Consider the following 23,368-nt stretch of genomic DNA (forward strand, 5'->3'; position numbering starts at 1 on the left):
CTCTATGTTAAAGTTATACAACAGCAGAAACTCTAGAGAAAAATCTGCTTATTTTAGCAACTAAATTCTTGACACTTTTTGTGTTCAGAAAAAAGGCAAAGGTAGAAAGTGAGACAGTGGCAGAGCAGCAGCAAAATACAGCTGGAGATACTATCAACAGTTAAGTGCCGGATCCTTAAATGCCTGAAGATGAAAGGACATGCTCATTAAGGGCAGTTAAGATAAATTTAGCTTTAAATTTGGAGATCTGACATACAGCTCTATCATCATCATCATCTGTGCAACAGATATAGCCAGTCGTTTCAATATTACCCCTCATTAGCTGGTAATGGGTAAACAGCTTTTGATTGTCCCTTCAGTGGCACCGATTGCTAAAAGATTTCTTTTCCTCAGTTTCATATAGTGGAAACAAAAGTATCTCAGATTCAGACCTTCCCTAAACCCACACATGAATATTGTAAAAACATTATTACCAAGAGGCAAAGTATTGCTCTGCAAAAGCAGGGAACAACTGCAGCTAGGCGAGTGCCACTGCTGCTCTGGAGCCCAGCTTCCACCACATTTAGTCCATTAAAAGATTTGGTTGTCGAGCAAACTAAAAGAAGCCATGTTGGGGAGTATCATCATAGTTAAGTGGCATGCTGCATGCACTGGAGAAGGAGCCTTCCTGATGCACAGCACTGTAAACCCAGTGGCTTTTCTTACAAACACAGTGTCTTCCCATTTGGTTTTGGCCATCCAGGAGCAAGTGCCAGAGCTGCCACCCGGTCATCAGCTGGTTTACTGCTGAAATGAGCATTCCACACATCTGAGGCACAGCATCAGGCCTGAGATTCTGCAGGCTTTAGCAAACTGGGAAAAAAAGACTTCTGAAAGCCCTGTCCAGAACATGCCTTGTTCTAAAGAGTCTGATGGCAGGGATTGGAACTGGATGATCTTAAGGTCGTTTCCAACCCTGACTGTTCTATGATTCTATGATCTCCTTCTCATCACTTAGTGGAGGTGAATCGCATCCCAGCCAGCAGCAGCATGTCTTCACCACCAGATCAAACTAGAAGCAGCCAAGGGACCTTCCAATAGGACCCCTATATTGGCAGGTCTTTATGGGAAAAGACACTTTCAATCCATATTTCTCACAACTTAATTCTTGGGAAATTCTTAAACTGGGACAAACAGCATTTGAAGTTATTTATTTTTTTTTAAAAAGCCTTCACACCAAGACAGTGAAGGCACAGCCAAAAGAAACCCCGACCTTCTCTGCCATCTCACACTGCAGTTGCAAGTAGCTGCCTGTTCCGTGCTAAGGCCACTACACACTGCTAGCTGCTGCCCCATTCCAGGTTTTACCCTGAGCCGCTCCTCCCAGTACTTCAAAGGGAAAGTATTTTTGTACAGCCCAGCAAGGAGTGTAAACTGCCCAGCTGCTTCCAAAGAAAGATGATTTAACCCCTACGTACCCAATGCCTATGTCCTCAGCAGGGGATGTGTGTGCAACAAAACATAAATCCAACAGCAGCTTAAAAATTCAGGTTGCTGTGTTAGTGGCTCAAGTGAAAAGTGGCATATCAAGAGTCACCTTCCCATTTCCCATCCTTTTTATTTATTTTTTTTTTTCTGGAAGGGAGGAAGAGCACAGAGAAACTAGAACTTCTGAAACAAATTTATGAGCCACACAGATACTTCCCATAAAAAAATCAGAATTGTGCTTAAGGGGCTGGAAGACCCCATTTCTCTCAATAACACAGAGTTAGCTATAAATACATAAATACACTCTCAAGCAGGGCCACAGGACCCCAAAAATTCAGCATTCTGCTGCAAACTCCAGTAAGTAACCAGCCCCATCTCTAACTCATTCTGCTGGCAGTAGCAAGCTGGAGGACAGGCTTCCTCACAGCCGAGACCTCAAATAACTGCAGAAAATAATGAAATGGCCTGGATGCCTTTATGCTGCAGGCAACCAAAAAGGTAGAGGAAGACACTAAATACTGCTCTTATTACTGGAAAATGGGACCAATAAGATGTCATTTGTTATGGGGTTCCTTCTGAATTTTAGGTTTCTGTGCTCTGCAGTTATTTCCCCTAACTTGAAGCACATCTGTGGACCGCTTCCCCTGGTTCTCAAGTTTGTTTCAGACCAAGAAAGTCTGCAGCCAGTTACATACAAACCCTTATAACCAGCCTTTCCTCAATACGCAGGGACCCACAGAAAGGCACTCGTTTCTCTTAACTGAGGATGGGTAAGGGTTAGGCTTACCAAAAGTAACTCCTGCTGTAACTTTGAGCCATGCATGCCCCAGCAGCCAGCTTTTTGTTTCGCTTCACTTGAACTTCAGTTCTTGCTGTCAAATCCCTAATTTTGACTTTATGAAAGTCAGAGAACCGATTTCCAAAACACTACCAAATAGCTTTAATCACAAAAGTAAGGTCTCTTGATACGAGAAATACTAACCCTAGATGCTCTGCCTGCAACCTGTGTGGAAGTAACTTCATCATAAAATATCAGAACGTAACAGAAACAGTCCCACCTGTAAAGTCATATGAAGGATAACCACAACTCAGGCATCAGGGGGGTTGTGAAGTCTCCTACGTTGGAGATATTCAAGGCCCGCCTGGACAAGTTCCTGTGTGATGTACTCCAGGTTACCCTGCTCTTGCAGGAGGGTTGAACTAGATGATCTTTTGAGGTCCCTTCCAAACCTTGAGATTCTGTGATTCTGTGACCAGTGATTCTTCTAACAAGCCCTGTGGGACTAGGCTGAGAATGCTAGCATTCTACAACACCTTGGCATTTCCCTTCAACCTCCTTTTAGACCTGGCTCATGCCAAAGAATTATGCTAAAAATGCCACTTAAGGAGCATCACATACAAGAAATTCTCTTCTTAATTCTCTTTCACTGCACATCTCTGCCTAGATACTGCAAAGGCAAGTAGCTTTTATCAGATACCGCCAACTGCATAGGATTAAAGCATCACATTTCAAAACAAACCAAAGCTTCCTTCTCTACCCTGAAAAAAAAAAACAGGAAGAGAAATTCAACTATGTAAAGATTGACTCTGGAGTATTTATAGAATCATAGAATAGTTAGGGTTGGAAAGGACCTTAAGTTCCAACCCCCCTGCCATGGGCAGGGACACCTCACACGAAACCATGCCACCCAAGGCTCTGTCTAACCTGGCCTTGAACACTACCAGAGATGGAGCATTCACAACTTCCCTGGGCGACCTATTCCAGTGCCTCACCACCCTAATAGTAAAGAACTTCCTCCTTATATCCAATCTAAACTTCCCCTGGTTAAGTTCTAACCCATTACCCCTTGTCCTATCACTACAGTCCCTAATGAAGAGGACCTCCCCAGCATTCCTATAGGCCCCCTTCAGATACTGGAAGGCTGCTATGAGGTCTCCACACAGCCTTCTCCAGGCTGAACAGCCCAAACTTTCTCAGCCTATTTCCATACAGGAGGTGCTCCAGTCCCCTGATCATCCTCGTGGCCTCCTCTGGACTTGTTCCAACAGTTCCATGTCCTTTTTATGTTGAGGACACCAGAACTGCATGCAGTGCTCCAGGTGAGGTCTCACAAGAGCAGAGTAGAGGGGCAGGATCACCTCCTTCAACCTGCTGGTCACACTCCTTTTGATGCAGCCCAGGATACAGTTGCTTTCTGGGCTGCAAGCGCACAATGAAGCCGGTTCATGTTCATTTTCTCATCGACCAACACCCCCAAGTCCTTCTCCTTGGGCTGCTCTGAATCTCACCTCTGCCCAACCTGTAGCTGTGCCTCGTATTGCTCCGACCCAGGTGTAGGACCTTGCACGTGGCATGGCTAAACTTCATAAGGCTGGCATCAACCCACCTCACAAGCGTGTCAAGGTCCCTCTGGATGGCATTCCTTCCCTCCAGTGTATCAACCGAACCACACAGCTTGTTGTCATCGGCAAACTTGCTGAGGGCGCACTCAATCCCACTGTCCATGTCAGCGATGAAGATGTTGAACAAGACCGGTCCCAACACTGATCCCCGAGGGACACCACTCGTTACTGGTCTCCAGCTGGACACTGAGCCATTGACCACAACCCTTTGTATGTGGCCATCCAGCCAGTTCTTTATCCACCAAGTGGTCCATTCATCAAATTGATGTCTCTCCAATTTAGAGACAAGGATGTCATGTGGGACAGTGTCGAATGCTTTGTATAAGTCCAGGTAGATGACATCAACTGCTCTACCCCTGTCCATCAGTTCTGTAGCCCCATCATAAAAGGCCACCACATTGGTCAGGCAGGATTGCCCCCTAGTGAAGCCATGCTGGCTGCCACCAAGCATGCCTTCCAGGAGAATCTGCTCCAAGATTTTGCCAGGCACAGAGGTGAGACTGACTGGTCTGTAGTTCCCTGGGTCATCCATTTTCCCCTTCTTGAAAATGGGGGTTATATTTCCCTTTTTCCAGTCATCAGGAACTTCACCTGACTGCTATGATTTTTCAAATATGATGGCCAGCGGCTTAGCGACTTCATTTGCCAGCTCCTTCCGGACCCGCAGATGGATTTCATCAGGACCCATGGACTTGCATACATTCAGGTTCTTAAGATGGTCTCAAACCTGATCCTCTCCTACAGTGGGCCCAAGGTCTTCATTCTCACAGTCCCTGTGTCTACCTTCCAAGACTTGGGTGGTGCAGTCAGAGCCTTTGCCAGTGAAGACCGAGGCAAAGAAGTCATTCAGAACCTCAGCCTTCTCCAAATCCTGTGCAGCTAGTTCACCCGAGAGCTTCCTAAGGGGGCCTACATTGTCCCTAGCCTGTCTTTTATTTGCAATGTACCTATAGAATCCCTTCCTGTTATCCTTAACATCCCTAGCCAAGTTTAATTCTAACTGGGCCTTAGCTTTCCAGACAACATTCCTGTATTCTTCCCAGGCTACCTGTCCTTGCTACCACCTTTTACAAGCCTCTTTTTTCCTTCTAAAATTAGATAATTTAGAGGTTATCATCATTTTTTCCTGTCTTCTACTCCACTGTTCAAGGGAAACACCTGCAAATACTGTTCTACAGAGCCACAAAATTAAATGAAGATTATATGGTATCTGACTCCATGGTGCTCTTCCTTGTTCTAGAACTATTGCCTGCTCTAAGACATCTTTGTACCAAGAACTTAAGTGATTTATAGCTTAGTTTCTTCAAAGTAAACAGAGCCTCCTATATAAAAATATCCACATGTATATGGAAGGTTGTCAGTGTTGAAGAAGCGAGACATCTATGCTGCCTGCTTAGTCTCTCACATGTAAAAACTGTCATCTTGCATCAGAAATTAATCTTATCTCAGATCTTCCACAAAAAATTGATGCACTATTTCCGTGCTATTGCTCCAAGGGAAGAAAAACAGCAGACACCCAGTACTTACCCTCTGGAAAGCTGGGCACTAGACTATTTCTTCAGAACATTTCCCTACATACCACAGCACCTACTTAATTTGTAACCGTTATTGCATGACAGATACTGAAACCATGGAGTTCTCTTTAAACTCAGGCAAAGACCTTCACCATGGACCTGTTCAAGAGAGACCTCCAACTTGGACTCTCCTTTGTATAGTCCATTTTAGAAGTGAATTGCTTGAAAACTCCAATCTTCTGCAGCATTCCACAACAGCACAGATGGCAAGACAAATCATTTGGAATGGGTTTGTTTTGATTTATTAATACAAGCTTTATTTTCACACCATGCCACAATCACAAAAAGCCTAAGGTTAGAGTACTCCCACAATCTAAACAAATAACACACTTAGGAAGTTGTTTTCTTCACTCATATGACAGGATTTAGTTCTGCATATTGCTGTCATACCAAGCCTGCTGTTTTTCCACTTAGAAGCACTCTAACAACCCCTTAAAAAAGGGAAAAACTAAGATAGGTTTGAGAACACAACAGTGTTTGCTTCCCAGTGGAGAAGCTGCTTCATGAACAGTGCATGCAAAGTTAGATAGTTTTTCAAGAGCAGCAACAGTCTCATCTCTTATCTGAGCATGTTCAGAGAACCAAACACGGCACAGAACAAACCACAGCACAGTTCTAGTGCAGCAGACCACACCACTCTCACTTCTTCACCATAGATGAATCACTGTTACAAGATTCCCATCTCCCTTTTCTTGGTATCCTGTACAATTTTGAGTTGTATCAGTTTTCCTTCCTTTCCAAACCTCTCACCTCTTGTCCACTTTGTGTTGCATACCTACTCACTGCTTCATTCCACACTCTGCCACATCCTTTTGAATCTCACCTGTTTCAAGACCACCCTCCTAACTTTCACTACAGGCCCATCCACTGCCAGAAGCACAGACTGCAAGCTTTTATGTGCATCTTTCCTACTCCATGTCTATCGCTTCTCCTAAAGTCTACCATCATCTCTTAATGGCACCTGCAGCTCTAGGACTCCACAGGAGAGAGCACCATTTGCCTTCTCAGCCTTTAGCATCTCTTCAGAAACTTTTGTTTCATCCAACAATCATGGCACTGCACTCCCTGACAAATACTTCAAAGCATACCAGCTCTGAATACCAGCAAATACCAGAAAACACCAGCAAAGCTTGCCTCAACCTTTTCTCTAGCTTTTTGCTGTGCTCCAGTCCTCCCCAAGCAAGCACATCACCACTGTAATTTCTTGCTAGTCTCTTCACATGGGCAAAATCTCCAAGATTACCTCCCCAGGTTAAAGCCAGAGGAGCTTTAGAAAAGCTCAATGAATCTTTCTTCACATGCTACCCAGCCATCAAACCCTACAGTCCTTCTGTTTGTTCTTCATCATCCTTCAGTTTCCTAGTATTTCATGTTTTTCCCCAGTTCCCTTCAAGATGCTACTCATGCATGAATGGCTCACAGAACACAGTCCAAAGACCCATTAAGTGACATTACTATCCTAAGGCCCATCCCTGCTGGGATATTTACCTCACGCATGTAACAGGAACTGTGGCTGAATGAAGGTATCTTGGAGTACAGTTCTTGTACTTACCCCACATCTTTAGCTAAGGTTAACACTCTTCCATGAATAAGTTTATTCACCCACTACCTGCCTCAGAAATAGATGTATGATCCTAGTTTTAACATCAGAGATGCAGTTCCCCACCAGATAATGAGAGGCAGGAACAAGCCAACATCAGAAGACATAAGTATTTTTAAATGTATTATTTAAAAGCTATCCTTTCTAGCACTGCAGATAGGCAGTATACGCTCACCTCAGGCAAAGAAGAGCGCATGTTTTGTTCTAACCCATTTTGTTCATCCTTCCAACAACTCACCTCGTTCACTGTTAACAGTCAACCCTCAGCATCTGCAAAGACATTTCACTGACAGGTTTCCAAATGGACAGCAAAACCAACAAAACAAAACAAAGACACAGGTACCCATAAGTCCCAGCCAAGCAGCACATTCTTAATTGCTTTCAAAATGACTGTATGCTTACTAAGGTACTCTGTATTCTTAAGCAGTTGAAGGAGAAGCAGTGAAAATGCCTGCAATTGTTTGAAAAATAACTATACTTTAAATGATAGTTTATTTCTAAAGAACTTAAATATATATATTATTTCTAAAGAACTTAAATATATACATATATATATATATATATATATATTCTTCTAGCAGCAATCTCAGTTTGAAAAGGTAATAAACCAACTTCTCCTGGAGGCACAGGTAGTGGTGTTAATTCCGTATAATGCAAATAAAAATCTGTGAATCCACTTGCAGATTCTCTTTCAGACTTAAGAAATGCTATTCTGCACTGAGAAACAGAGCACTATAGCTAGGCATGGATATGCCACATTATCGTACTGATAAAAAGACTAAATTCCTCTATCTTTCAGTTGATGAACCATTCCTTAAAGCAGGGTAGCTATAGCTACCATGGGGCTGAAGGCCAAGAAAGTGCCAAAGGGTATCCTCCAGCTGTTCCATTTTCATTTATTATACACCAGCAACTGCTTTAGGGCCGCATTCTTCTAAGGCTTGTTTAACTTCTGTTTTCTTAAGCATCTTTTGTTGGCTGGTTTTGTTGGGGTTTTTTTCCTTCCTGGCAAGAATGCTATAAAAAGAGTGAAGTGCCCTGCCCCACAACCTGCCCTTAACAGATATTCAGGACTCCTACTACTTTTCTCAGCCTTTCCTAACTGAACTAGTCCTAACACAGGTCAGGATTCTGCTGCCTTAAGAATATGTTTGGCATTAATCTCCAGAACAGACTGCATGAGCTCATAGATTCTGTTTTGAAGACTGCAGTGCCCATTTTATCCGCAATAGACTTATAAAGACAAGATTCCAAGATTCAGCAGCACTTGGACAGCACAACTGCTAAAAAATATAGTTCAGCTTTCAAAAAGTGCAGCAAAGATCTTCACCTAGGAGGTTATTTACTACCAATATCCTTATCAGTAACAGTATGTTGCATCACTTAGGAGAGCAAATACTTTCCTAACCTCACCAATTGCAATTTCAACTCAAAAACACCAACTGCAAGTTAAGGACTGAAAATAACTTGTGTTTGATCTGCAAAACTTCTCTCTGCAATAGGACTGAATCAGATGTATGCTACTGTCTGCTACTTCCTCTTAACACAAGAGCAGAATGAGATATAGTGTTTGCACAGGCTGCTTTTAGGAGTGTTTGAGAATAGCAGGATTGACACCACCAGTTCTGACCCACAACATCCCAAGATATTCTAGTTTTGGGGCCTCAAAGGGTGATGATTACATCAGTGCTGGCATAAGCATTTCTAAAATCCTGGCCAGACTCTGGGATTGGTATCGGTGTTGTCCCCCTCGCAGGGATGGCATAGAGCATCCTCAAGAGAAGGCATAAACCTGCAGCTTGTGGATTACTTAAAAATGGTATATAAAAACTAATTAATAAAAGGAGGCCTATTGTAGATAAGGTTATGACTGACACACTGGAGCCCAGACCCTCACTGAGAAAAATGTTACAAAATCTGTAAATTAAAAGAAAAAAAAGAAATAAAAGTTTTAAGTCTCTCATCTGTGATAACGTTAGAAAATCCAGAGGCAGCAAGTGCTGACGGCCTTTGGACCTGTGCACAACAATGACACAGCAGGTAAAAAGGTGGAAGGAGATGTTACATGACAATAAAATCACACTAAATATTAAAAGAATAGTCTAAGCAGAGCTGACCAAGTACACTGGCTCAGAAGACATACAATTCTATCATGGGAGTCAAAAAGCCCAGTCAAACCATAGCGTAAAACAGTTTAAAGATTCTTCAGTTTAAATCCCAGGAGAAAACAAACAAACAAAACTCATCCTTTACAGATGTAAACATTCTGCTTTCCAAGCTATCTTTTCCCTAATCATAGGAGATGCCCCACAGCCTTCATCAAACGGAAGTAACCCCTTCCAAAGTAGAACAACTATCCAAAGTCCATTCTTCCATTAAACATAAGGCAGAACAACATCCATTAGGCACAGTGCACGCTTTTTAGTTCCCTTCAGGATACAACCATGCGAGTAATCTGAGAGCAAGACTATAAAGCAGCAGACTCAACCACAATGGCTCCAGCTACCACTTGCACATGTATTTATCAATGACTTCAGGCCACTAAATGTCACTGAAAAACACATTCGCTAGAGAAACAGATTTGGAAACTGTAAGAACAACTAAAGGGCAAGAACACCAAGTTTTCATTTGTTCCAATAACTAAATATGGATGCTGATGGGCCCAAGGTTTCTGCTACCAGCACAGAAATTGTTCTTCCCCAACATAACTCTGGACTATGAAAGCTGCACCGTGAGAGACAATACAGGCAGAATTATAACACTCCTCTGCAGAGTTAGTGCATAAATTCGTTCAATCCCATCCAACCCTTAAATAATTGATACTATTTCAAAACACTTTCAAAAAGACAGGAAAGGAACAAGGAAAAACAGGCTTTCTACACACACAAACCCATCCCTTCATAGGGATATCACCTGCCAGAAGCCCTCAAGTGTATTTGGGCCTTTTAGCGACTTTCCCCTTGGGTCTGATGACTCCAAGCAAGATTACTCAGCACAAGGAGGGACCAGCAGGCAACTGGATGAGGAGCCCTTAACAACCATGTTGCTCCCTCATTTGCAAAAGAGGTGCCTGTGCAATCAGTTACTGCCACAAGCACACGTTTTCCACTCCCAAAGCCCTTTCCCAAGATGTGAGCTCAGGTAAACACTAGGAGAAAAAAAAAAGTGATGGCTTCAAGATGATACTTTACTTTGCAAGTGGGGAAAAGGAAGAGATGAGCATATGACATGCTAACTGCCCAGCTCATGGATGACAACCCAGTGCACAGTAACTCATGCTCTTTCATTTTCAGGTGGCTGTAATGCAACAGGTTATCCAGGCAGAAAAGCCTGCAAAGCAGAGCAGCTGTTAAGTGTAGGACATGTCAAGAGCAGAGAACAGGCCTGAAAACTGATCTTAACCCAGCAACAGGGAAGAAGCTATAGAAATTGAAATTCTTGCTTTGTTAAAAAAAACCAAAAAACAAAACCAAAACAACCCAAAAAACCCACGCCAGTAAGTTTTTGGGTGTTTGGGGTTGTTTCTTTGTTTTTCACTTCACTTGCAGCTTCCTTTTACTATTGGCTACTGTTATTAACTTCCACACTAAACCCAGCAAAATGACCCTCCCCATCTACTACACTTCTAACTCAAATTGCAGTACCGGGTAATTTGGAAGGGGCATACCTCAAAACTTCTCAAGGACCTGATTTCAAAGGAAGCTCTACTCTCAGCCTTGAAGAGGTGGTATACCAACTTTCAAATTACAACATACTTCCTGTTGACTGAGATATTAGAAAGTTAAACTTGGGATTGTGATAACATCCCTGTTTGAGCCACCACCTTGGTACTACTTACTGCTCACTCCTAAGTGACGAGTTTAGAGCTGGTTCTTTAATCTTAGAAAGCGGCTTTGCTGACACACTTTCTATGTATGTTACGCAAAAATCCCAAAACGTTTCTAGAAATTACTGCATCTAAACTCAAAGTAAGATGTGACTTCTACGCGAACGGTAAAGCCTGACAAAACCCCAAACCCTTGGGGGAACGTCCCCAGCCTGGAAGAGGTTGCAGAGCTGGTTAAAAAATCTCACGTGTGTACCACACACTGCTTGTGGTTTTGTCCTTACAACTTCTGTAACTCTTTTGGACTAGCAATAGTACCCAGGGCAGAGGGAAACTTAATAAAGCACTGCCTTAGATCATTAGGACCAGCTTTCTACTACAACTCTACCAAAACCAAACAAAAACTAAACTGTGACTGTCGGATAATCCTTCCCAGAGACAGACACATTGAGTATTTCCATACTTCATACATTTTCCCCATCTCACAGTATATTGCAGGGCATGTAGGGAGCCAGAAAACTACCTTTGTGAACAACAACTTGGAGGAGGGAACTAGAGAAGAATGAAGTCACAAGCAACATCCACCTGTCCCTAGATGCAAGCACTGAAATGGAACTTCAGCAGACAACAACTTCCCGTCAGCATTAGCTGAATGCATATGAATGAACTCCTGAAGACACCTCTTAGTTGCTTCACTTTCTAAACAGGTCTTCCATTAAAATTAACTGGGAAAAAGTGGTGTTTAGATGCCACTGGCAGATTATTGTTTTCTTCTCGAACAAGCATTATCAGGATCTTTCGCTGCCTTTTTATGTTGGTAAAGTTCTGTTTACTGGCATATTTAGAAACCCTTACTGCTACATTAGTAAGTTATGCTGCTGAACTTCCATAGCAAGAAAAGCCTTACTCCTTGAGCAAACTATTTACCTCAAACACACAATCAAGCACTTTCCTCCTGCGGTTGCTTTCCAGCACTACTTAGCCATGTAGGCAGTGACACGATTTCACTTGCTGAACTAGAAAAGGCTGTACCAACAAAGAAATGCATCTATAGCAGGAATGTCCAAACCTACAGACCACTTTAGGCCATGCATTAAAATAAATTATCATTACTGAAAGACAAACTTTTTTACAAAGTGAAACCATTCCAATTAATACACAAAAAATCTCCTACATTGATAACAGAGTCCCAAACAAGCCCACAAGAAAGTAATTCCAACCAGAAGATCATCAGTAACATGAAGCATACAGAACTTTGCAACAAAAATGAAGCACAGCAGAGCAGGACACAGAAATCTGCCTGAACTATCAGCATCAACATGGAAAAGTTCTGGGAAAAAACCCACAGCTTTGATCTCTCAGTTGGCCATGAGAATGTCTGTCTGAAACAGAACATCAACAATAAGGTAGCCAGCAAGCTGCTGAGGCAAAGCAAGTTGAGAGGAGGTTAATAACTTGGCTGACTGCTGACCCATCAGGTATCTTCTTCCCCTCATCAGGTATCTGTTTTTAAGATTCCTGCCCAAATTTGGTCGGCTTTGTGCAGGTCAAACCACCCAGTGGGAACAATTCATTTTAATAAAATGGCAAATTCCAACTGAAACTTGTTTCTGTCATTTCTGATCAGCTCCCACTGTGAGCCTGACCTCAAGTTTTCAGTTCCTCTTTACACCACAAATCGTGACTATAACCTGCTCACTCTCTATGGTACCGGGGAGACATGTCTATGTCCTCCTGAGGGGGTCCACATCAGCTCCAAGCAGAGCAGACCTCAGGTTGGACCCACTGCAGGCACAGTGAGCTCCCACAGGCAGAGGCAAGGCACCACATGGGCACGTTGTTCAACCCTATTCCACTGCATCACTCTCTTCTACGGTGCAAGTGTCTGCAACAAGGCTCAAACAAGGAGCTAAGATGCAGTAACTGGACTACCCCAGCTGCAGAAACTGGAAGGAAAATCAAGTGGTGCCTCCCACAAACAGTATTCACTTGGAGTACTGTGTACAGTTCTGGTGTCCTCAACATAAAAAGGACATGGAACTGCTGGAACAAGTCCAGAGGAGGCCACAAGGATGATCAGGGGACTGGAGCACCTCCCGCATGAAGATAGGCTGAGAAAGTTGGGGCTCTTCAGCCTGGAGAAGAGAAGGCTGAGTGAAGACCTCATAGCAGCCTTCCAGTATCTGAAGGGGACCTATAGGAATGCTGGGGAGAGACTCTTCATTAGGGACTGTAGTGATAGGACATGGGGTAACGGGTTGAAACTTAAACAGGGGAAGTTTAGACTGGATATAAGGAAGAAGTTCTTTACTGTTAGGTGTTGAGGCACTGGAATGGGTTGCCCGGGGAAGTTGTGAATACTCCATCCCTGGCAGTGCTCAAGGCCAGGTTGGACAGAGCCGTAGGTGAGATGGTTTCGTGTGAGGTGTCCCTGCCCATGGCAGGGGGGTTGGAACTGGATGATCTTAAGGTCCTTTCCAGCCCTAACTATTCTGTGATTCTAGGACTCTGTTTCATTAACATAAAACTGCACTGATGACTGCAAATCCAAAACGGACCCAAGAACAAACAGAGGGAAAGAAATTTTGTTGTGCGAGGAGGAACTGCTGCTCCAGTTAAAAAGAATACATACTGGAGTGATCTGAAGCTGCCCATAAATATTCAAGAACATCAAAGCTGGTCCTGTTAAATTAAAAATGCTGTCACACAGATAGGAACTAGCCTCTGGCGCTGCCAGCTTCAACATGTGAGCCTCTGATCCGAGAGGCAGAGGCTCAGCTCTTCAAGAAATTTTATTTGCCATAAGAAGAAAACAAAACGCAAAGCAGCAGTTGGGTTTAATGAGGATATTAAATACCTTAGGAGTGAGCTAATTACAGCTTAACTCTTTCAGGACACTTCAGCCCTTTTACTGACAGGGACAGTTTCTTCCCATACTCTTTCCACAGCTGGGATAGCTCCAGGCTCCAGGAATGTTCCTATCCAAGCCCCTGAAACAAATGCTTACACAGTCTTCAGGAACAGAAAATATTTTGTTGGTTTCATCTTAGCGTAACTTTAATCATACTGCATGCATCACACACATATATGTGTACACACATTTTGGCTGACTATTCCACATCACGGATCTACGTTTAACACTGATGCTGTCCCGAGAGGTATCAAATCTTCATCTTCCCATAGTTGCCTGAAGATAACAACAGGGGTAGACAAAGGAGACCAGATCACTTGTCTGATTTCTGTTACTTGAGGATATTTGCCATCACTTCCTGATGCCAATTTAATGTAAACAAAATACACATGGTTGAGAAATTGATCCCAATCTGCAACCCTGTTATTTCACCATAGGAAAATCTCCATAAATTCCCTGTATCAAAGCTTACAAAGTTTATCACTGACAGTTACAGAAGTGGGTGAGGAGGAGGAACTCTGGCAGCACAGCTTCCTCAAGTAAAACAGCAAAAACCCAAGTAGGATCACACCTTGGGAGTTCTTTTGCATTCCCTGGTCCACAATGTCTTTTCCTCAGATGGAATTTTGGGATGCAAAAGATAGCATCTTTTAAAGAGGCAAAACCCTGCCAGCTAGCAGACTGGGGATGCCTTGCCTTTAAGCAAAAAGAGGTCTCCAGCTTTTGGCTCCTATTAAATACACAACTCAGTAGCATCTTTTGGCTCTGTTTCACAGGTTCATGTCTTGCTATGCATCATTCAGGACATCTGCCAGCTTGGCATCCAGGCCATACAGTGCTCATCTCCCCTTTATCCTCACAGTATGCAAGACAGTATCGGCTCTAGAGGGCTTCTAAATAGAGAAAAGGTTTGAGAAAGTTTGCTGGAGCCTTGTAAAACACACTGGAGTGGGAACCAATACTTTCTCCTGTTATAGCATACATACTCTTTAGAGCCTGCATCAGAAGGAATCCCAGTGTGTTTAAGAGCAGCAACTGCTACACTGCACAGCTTAACATCTGCCCTTATCTCCAAAGCCAGCAAGGACAAGTAAAACTTCAGTGCGACAATAACAGACAGCATTAGTGTTCTGTCTAGCATGCTATATATGGGTATATATACAATATTGGTGTTTTATGTACAAGATATGGGTATTATTGCTGTTGTTATGAAGGTAAAACCTATCAATGCTTAACTGCAAGTGCCACCATTTAGCCAAGCTGAAACAATAAATAGTTTATGGGTCTTTAAGGGCAGAATCTGCAGGTGGTGGAAATAATAATAATAATAATAAATAAATAAAAACACCACACACACACAAAAAACCCACCAAAAAAACCCAAAACCAAAACAACACAGCCTTTTTTAAAAAAGGCTCCTCCTCATGAACTCCAGAGTTTCAGAACTGAGCCTCCATGTATAAAAATGAACAGAATACCTTCTACAACTCCAAGTCAGCCCTCCAAATCCACTTGCCTTAATCAAAGTGGATTGTTTAAGGCTGGAAACTTTCAGTTCCAAAAGGTGAAATCAATGGAAAGCTTGGTTAGTTTCTTCTGCTCGTGAGGGGCCCAGACTGGATAAAGGAAAAAAAGGAGAAGGATTTTTCCCACCCACACTTACTACACTTTTTATTGTTGGTTTTGTTGGTTTATTTCTTAAAGCAGGCAAACATCAAAAGCATCAAAGTAGGAAAACAGATCTTGGCACAAACTAGGCTCTTTCCCAAATTAAAAGCAATTTTTCAAACACTAAAATCAGAAGCATTTGAAAGTTGCTTACCAAGCACATGCAGTAAATTCACAGTAGGAGGCATGTACTTGCAACATGCACGCCTGTACAGCACTTGTACTCAGACCAGGACTGCAACTCTAAAATATACCCCTTTGTTCTTTGTCAGGCTAGTCACCTCCACACTGACTCTTCAGCTTGCTTTCCTGCTGAAAATGATGAAAATAATAAAATAGCTTAAGAAAACCAACAGAAAACTTAAGCTGGCCAGCAGCTTCAGAAAACAACTGAAATCCTTACATTAATACACACAGTAACATGGGTCAGGGAAGCCTAGAGAGTCTGCATATACTAAGCTAGATATTTAAGTGTATACTTGGGTCTGGAACATAACAGGCACCTGATCAATCTTTGTAAACTGGTTTTTCATCTTAAAGCCAAGTGCGACAACAAAAGCCTTTTAAAGCAGCAGGAAAAGGAAATTTAAAAATCTGAACGAAAGCAATTTGTCACTGTGAAGAGGACACCCCGAGCCACCAGAACCCTGCTCTCCTCAGCACTTCTACTCAGTGCTAACACAAGCACAGCTCCACCGACAGGGTATGTGCCGTGCAAGATCACACTCTCCTGTTCACCTCTGGCCCAAGTGTCAAGCAGTGACAAAAATGCAGAAAAAACCATCATTATTTTTTACACGAATCTTCTGTTGCTGTTGTAACAATTTCAAAACACTGCTTTGTTTAAAAACAATCTCTTCTCCTTTGCCAATCTCCTTTAATGTGAAGGGCTCCCCCTTCAAGCCAGGAAACACGAGAAATAAGGCCAACCATTCAACTTGCATTCATTCTGTTTTCATATATAGGCACCACAATCCCTGGTCTGACCACATTTGAATACTGAAGTGCAGATGCCCAGAATAAGAGATAGTATGTACAAGTTAATGTTTAACACTTCCTAAATTGAGCACTTCTACTATACTAAGTGTATTAATGCAAACACATGTGCCACTTACACAACTGGGTAGAACACAGAGCAGATCACTGCCTTCAGATCTTACCTTTCCTTAACCAGTAAGATGCTGGCCCCTTGAATGAATTCACTTTGAAAACCTATGTTTGTGAAAGCTATTCTGGTACAGAAGGGCCTCACTTTGAAATTCCAAAACAAGGACTAGAAGACTGTAATAAAAAAATAAATAAAAAAGGAGCATTTTTAAATACATGCTCCACCACAAGATGGTATAAACTGGAAGAAAATTACTAGGTATGCTAATCAATGGTTTTATACAACTACTCAAGACTTTCCTATAAGATCTGCCTGCAGCAAAGCTGCCTATGTTTCTTTCTCACCAAGTTATGGCACACCAAATCATGGCCTCCACACCTGGAGTCATTTCAGAAGGCCTTATAGGCAAAGCAATTAAAGTGAAGTTACCTTGTCCCATAATCACAGCCACCACTGGAGCGCTTAGGGAAAGCCAAGTGCCAGTTCTATCCATGGGTCATGGCTGGCCACAAGTGCTGCTAACACTATGAAGCAGGCTGTAATTGTATAAAACCATTATAGTCACATAGATCCAGTCTCAACATAAACATATATATGAATGAAAAAGTTCTCCAAATGGCTCCATGTTTAACAATTTTTGAGGGCCACTCCTCTCTGGGATTTTTCCCTAGTTCCACCTCCCAGAGAAGCAATAGGACTACACAGAAAAGGAAGTGGGCAGTATCCTGCCAGCAATGGCAAGGTTTTCAAGAGTACAGACATTAAACATCTGTGTGAAGATTTGATTAAACTTATGGACTACACAGAAAGGTTACCTGAACTCCCACAAACTATCTTTTCCTCACTTGATTCCCTGCCTTCACTTAGAAATGAACAGAAAGTGCACTGACTGTCCTAAGTAAAAGACCCAGTGCTGCAGGCTTTCTGCTTCTATTTACTTTCTTAACCTACTTTATTCTTATTCCTCTAAATAGGTCACATTAGCATTTTTTTTCTCTTTCCATTGTACCTTCTCCTCCATAATTCGACATCTATAACCTCATTTTTTATATTGTGCCTCCAATCTTCTCCTTGTAGGACTGTGTTTCAGTCTTGCATGCTGACAAGGATTCTGGTATTGCTGCAATTCTGTGCTAACACCAGACATTGGAGCTTCCTCCAAAACCAGTAACTCACCACTGAATTTGGTACCTTATCTTTCGAACAGCCCTCTCCCTTGCAGTGATGCCCAGAAACATTTATTATTGCCTCAGACTCATTTAGAAACAGTTTGCACAGACGCCCTTAACTTTCCATTAATACATTATAATGTATCGTAACAGTCTAAAGCTTTAACTGCGTAAATACAATTTATTACCCCATAAAATTCCATGACAATTGCAGGTTTACAGTAACTAGTTTCATAAGGTGCTTTTGTTCCCCAGAAGATAGGAAAGACAACATGAAACTGCCCATCCAAAGGGGAGAGATGCTCTTGCAGAAGGCTTATGCAGCCAGGTGTTTCTTCTTTGCCACAGTCTGACACGTACCTCCCTTAAATTCTCTTACAGTGCTGCAGGGCACCTTAACAGGATGGCACGAGTGCAAGACTCTCAAAGCAGCCACAAGTAGACATCACACAACAACGGTAGCTACCACTGGAGTTATGAAGTCCTTTCACCACTGTCCTAAGGGACACCTTGGATACTGCAGTATCAGATATTGCAATACTGGAGAATTAATATAAAGTAAGAGGGATGGATGAAAACTGGGAAACAGATGGATTAATCTGAGATTAACCCCAGGACAATACCTCTGCTGCAAACAAGCTGCCTGTGCATTATGTACTCCGCAAAGGTTGCTCAGGTACAGTAACTGTGCAAGTCTTCGGCTCAACAGTCTCTTAAGTGTGGATTATGCCTCCTTTATCATCTTGGCCTTCTCTGGCACACCTGCAGTCACCTGCTGCCCTGCCATGAAAAACACCTGCATTCCAAAGCACCACAAACCCAACAGGCCCAACGGCACAGGGATCCCAGCCCCTGCCCCAACACCGCCAGGGCTGCCCCCAGTATGGGCAATCTTTAGCCTTCTGTCAGGAAGTACTGCAGAACAAGCAGTGATGCAGTTGACACCAGGCAGGGTACACAGCAGCAACGACACAGGAGGAGCCTGCTGCCCAGAGGATGAAACCTGCGGTTTTCATCTGTTTTCCACCTCTCACCTCTCTCCTGTACAGAGGGGTCACGAGCTCTGACAAATCCCAAACTAACCAAAACCTCCAGTTCAGGTTCAAAACCTGCACATACGCTTTAAAGAACTGAGACCTTGGAAAATGCACAAACAGAACCTGTAAAACATTTTGCTATTCCATGCTACAGTTTTAGAAGAGTCTACATTCCAAGGCTACAGTTTTAGAAGAGTCTTGTTCCCACCATCTGGATACTCAAGCCAATACAATGATAGCCAAAAAAATATTATATATATATATATATTTATATATATATAAAAGAAACCCTGAACCTTAGATTAAGGTTTCTGATCCACAAAGTAGCAAAACAGAGAGAACAGACATTACCCACTGCTCTGACTACATAACGGTAGATGATGCTGTTATAGCCGGAAAGAAGCTCTCAGTGACTTGCTGTTATCATAAGAAATAAATAATAACTTTAAAATAAATATATTAAAGCAGGAAACAAGCACTGTGAAAAATCAGATTTGGCTGGTTGATTAGTTGGTTCTTTTTTCTTCCTAAGACAGCAGCAATTAAGCCTTTGCCATCCAGGATTCAGCCTTGTCACCTATTTAACACAAACTCCTTAACTTCCAGCAGGCCTTCAGAATGATGATGGGAGACACAGGTCTGGCTGATACAAGTCCAGATGAGAGGGCCAAGCAGGACAGTGCTTAGATTCAACAGCTGAAAATGGACATTTCAGAGATGATTATTCTCACTTGCCGGACAACATTTTTCAGTTGTGAGCATCTGTTCATAACATCCAAGACTGAAGATCAGAGAGGACAGAACCTATAACCTAGACCCACTTCTTACACCAGGCACAACAACTGTGTGCAAGGTCTTCCGTCTTTGTACCAAAACAGAGAAACAGCAAATGCTGAAAAGCGCTTCTCCTCATCCTGTTATCAGCATCCACAGGGCATTAGATCTTTGTTTTCTATCAGAATGGAAGTGTCGTGTTCCAATGGCAGATCAACTCCAAGAACAGGATGACAAAGCAAATCTGAACCCCTAAGAACTGGTACCAGGAAGTCAGTTTTTCCGGAAGAATGCATTACTCCTGCTGTCCTCAGGATCACCACCATAAGCCACAGCTTTACAGTTAAGGTATGGAAACTAACACAAACCCAATCACAGGTGGCTTCATGTTCTAAGAGGATAACTAGCAAAGAAAACATTCAGCAAGACAGTGACTCAAAGCCACAAATAATTCCACTTCCTTAATTTGAATGGCCTTCAGGCACTCCACTCAAGCATGAAGAAACTTAACCTGCCTGTTTACAACTCACCAAAAAAAAACCCAACCACAAAAATACACATTTTTGGTTTCCATTCTGAAAGGACACAAACATTGCTTTGACTCAGCCTCCTCTGATCGTTGCCAGACATCTATATGTCTGGACAGTTATTTCAAGTCACTGCTTTCAATGCCGCTAAAAACACTGCCAACACTTCAGAAAGCAACACTTGACAGATGTTTAGCCTTTATCAGCTTTCACTTTTTGAGAAAACAGAGGAAAGGTTCAAAGCTATTCAAGTAAATATGGGGTGGGAGGGAGCCAGAAGGAATGAATACACATGCATGTGGTCTTGCACTCCAGTTCTAAGCTTCTCCATCTTCTCCAAGAGAAAAGATGAGCACAACACTGCTAGAAGGAACTGCAGTGCCAGAAGCTGGGAAATGTCCCACTGTTTTCTTCCTGGAGCTTAAAGCAACGAGTTATGCTTGCTCTCCCCAAGCTGTTACCTTTTGAGCACAAAAAATGCATGCAACCAGAAATTATTACATGATCTACACATCACTCCAGCTCAATGCTACAGAAAGGCCACTCTTACCTTGCTGAGGCTTCCAAGCAGAAACAAATCAACCAAAACCCAAACGCTTATCACACAAGAAAACCCAGGCATAGTATTCCTAAATCTTTCCTCCGTGCTGCTTCTCTTTAAAACTGTACATATTGGTAACCCACCCATGCTGCTCTGTTTAGCAGTGTATCTAAGGCAGGAGTAACAAAAAGAAAGTCTAAAAGAGAGGACTGGCAATGATGGATGTGTATCATTTGAAGTTTTGATATGTTAGTTTTTAATGCAATTTTAATCAAACATCATATTTGATCCTCTACTCCAGCAACTCACCTGAGCAGTTCCACCACCACCACAACTTCATACAAATCACAGCACTTCACACTCCACACCTTAGCTATCAAGAACAGGCAACTGGAAAGGAATTTTGCCAACTGCAAGTAGAATTAAGAAACATAATCCCACTCTGAGCAAAAAAAGCCACTGCTAGTCATATCAGTGATGCTTACTGTCCTATCACTGCAAGTGTGTGGCCATGTAGCACCTGCTTTGACAGGGAACTAATCTGAGCTTTTGACCTGACTGCTACAAGACATTTCAAACACAGTGAGTTTATCAGTCATAATTTGTTTTAAAACAAAATACAATTTTAGAAGTTTCAGCAGTCTTGTTTCCACAATCACTCTCTAATCAAACATTTTCAATTTCCAATCTCAACCATATTAAAGGCCAGGATATTGCTCCAAGAAACACGTAATCTTTCAGTGTGCCAGATACCACCAGGATGGTTAGACACTCCAAACATTTTAAGGACCAGCTGACACAGCAACCCAAGGATGAGTTTGCTGAATACAAACTGTGGCCACATGAAAGAAGATGTATGAACATTTAATCTCTGAAGATGTTGTAGACACTTGACCCTAATAAGACTTGTTCACAGTAACATAAGAAACAACATAATAGCAACTACTATACCACTATATATCACCTATACCACTACTGGATACAAATCTGACTGATAATCAGTTCAGGAGTGAATATAAGACCTATTAAAAATGTGCTGAAAGCCCATTGTTTCTTAAGAGGTTTGGGTTGTTGTTTGGTGGGGGGGATTTTTTGTTCAGACTTTCAAGACTTTTGTTCAGACTTTCAATCCCCCAATGAGTAATTGATGCTATTAACATAAACAAAAGTAAGCCTTTGTGTAGTCCCAAAACCACAATTCCTTTGATCCATTCTTTAACATATGATTATTTAATGTGTCTGATTGTCTAGAATTTTCATATTTCATTTTAAAGAAAAAGGCACCTTACTCTTGGCAGAGCTGTGTGCACTGAGTGGTTGTGGCCAAATAGAGCTTACATCCCCAACTGACACACCAATAACTACTGCTGAACAGGTTCTTAGTTGCCTTAGTTTCATGCTGCTCTTCTAAATCTCACCCTGAGCTCTAAATGATGATCCAGAACAGCAAATTTAGACAGTTTCACAAATATACAGCCTGGCTGAAATATGGAGGGGAGACAACACTGCGAAAACTCACTTTCAGGAGACGTGGGAAGTATGGCACTGACAAGAAATCTAAAATCTCAGCAGTGAAAACGTGACTGACAGCATTCGGTCTAGCTGCTCTGGATAAGTATCTGCCATATTCTCTCCTCTGACAAGAACTTAACAGACATCATGGCTATGGGGAAAAAAAAAACAAACCAGCAGCCCGTTCATGGTGTATGTTATCTATTGTATGCACAGATAAATGAGCAAAATGGCCTTTGAGTGATAAGTGACTACAAGATTTGCCACATCATTTGGTCTCCACGATAGCCTTTCCCATTTAGGGGGCTGCCTATTCAAACATCAAGAGGAAGCAGACAGTCAATGTTGTGCATGATGAGGCCTACAGGAGCTCTTTACATACATCTGGTCCAAGATTTGCAAATCTGAGCCTTAAAAAATCAGCAGCTTTTTTCTACACTTCCACTTGCAGCCTTAGGGAAATTGTGGCCTCAGGAAGTGGCCCCTGTTCCGACACTAACACCTGGCAAGAAAAGAAACTTCAGTTTCTTGCTGTCCCCCTTCAGACACAGCGGGTCTCACACATACTGTCTGATGACACACCAGGAGGTTATACAATGTGTCAGGCCCTACCGACACAACCATGTAAAAAACGTCAGAAATACAAATGAATTGGCGCATCCCTCTTTTCTCTGAAAGAGAAATACAACCCCTCGTATCAGCAGCTTGTGCTCACAACTGCAAGAGAACTTTTGTAAGAAATCCCTCAGCCAAAACTCTCTTGAACTAACAAGCACTCAACAGCAGTATGCTTTACTCAAAGGAACAACAGAATAAAAGCTATCTGGGTAGTAAGGTATTTGTACTTGTAGAACTTTCCTAGATGTTTTAAGAGCCTACTTGCCACCAGGTCACTTTTTATTTTAAACATTTATATATTTATGTATGCACATACATGGAGCACAAGCAAACAAACTATACAACTGTTAATGAGAAATAAGGACTGCCATTGGCCACTGCTTAACAGTTAAACTTATTAAGACACCATTTAAGTCATTTTTCTTTACTTAGCCAAAAGGGAGGGAAATAAAGCCACCAGTTACAAGCGCTTGTGCAGGCTCCAGATAAGTGTTGCGGGAGCCCCGAGCACAGCACGGGACCGCCGCGTTCCGATACGTACAACAGTTCTTTCTCTGCTGGGAAAGCCGAGCGCAGCGCTACGAGAACCTCCGCGTTGTGCAAGAGCCCCCAGGACAGCTCCGAGCACGCATC

The 23,368-nt window shown here is 42.4% G+C and overlaps 1 protein-coding gene across 1 annotated transcript in view; it reads right to left on the reverse strand.

The window, feature by feature from the left end:
• The window catches only part of ZNRF3 (zinc and ring finger 3), a 77,778-nt gene that overhangs the window by 53,336 nt on the left and 1,074 nt on the right, over positions 1 to 23,368 (reverse strand). The gene's annotated exons all lie outside the window — the stretch shown is intronic.

Source organism: Neopsephotus bourkii, unplaced genomic scaffold (genome assembly GCF_033783945.1).
Source record: "Neopsephotus bourkii isolate Nb327-2 ecotype Australia unplaced genomic scaffold, CSIRO-AGI_Nbou_v1 NB_1542, whole genome shotgun sequence".
In the NCBI taxonomy this organism is placed as follows: domain Eukaryota; kingdom Metazoa; phylum Chordata; class Aves; order Psittaciformes; family Psittacidae; genus Neopsephotus; species Neopsephotus bourkii.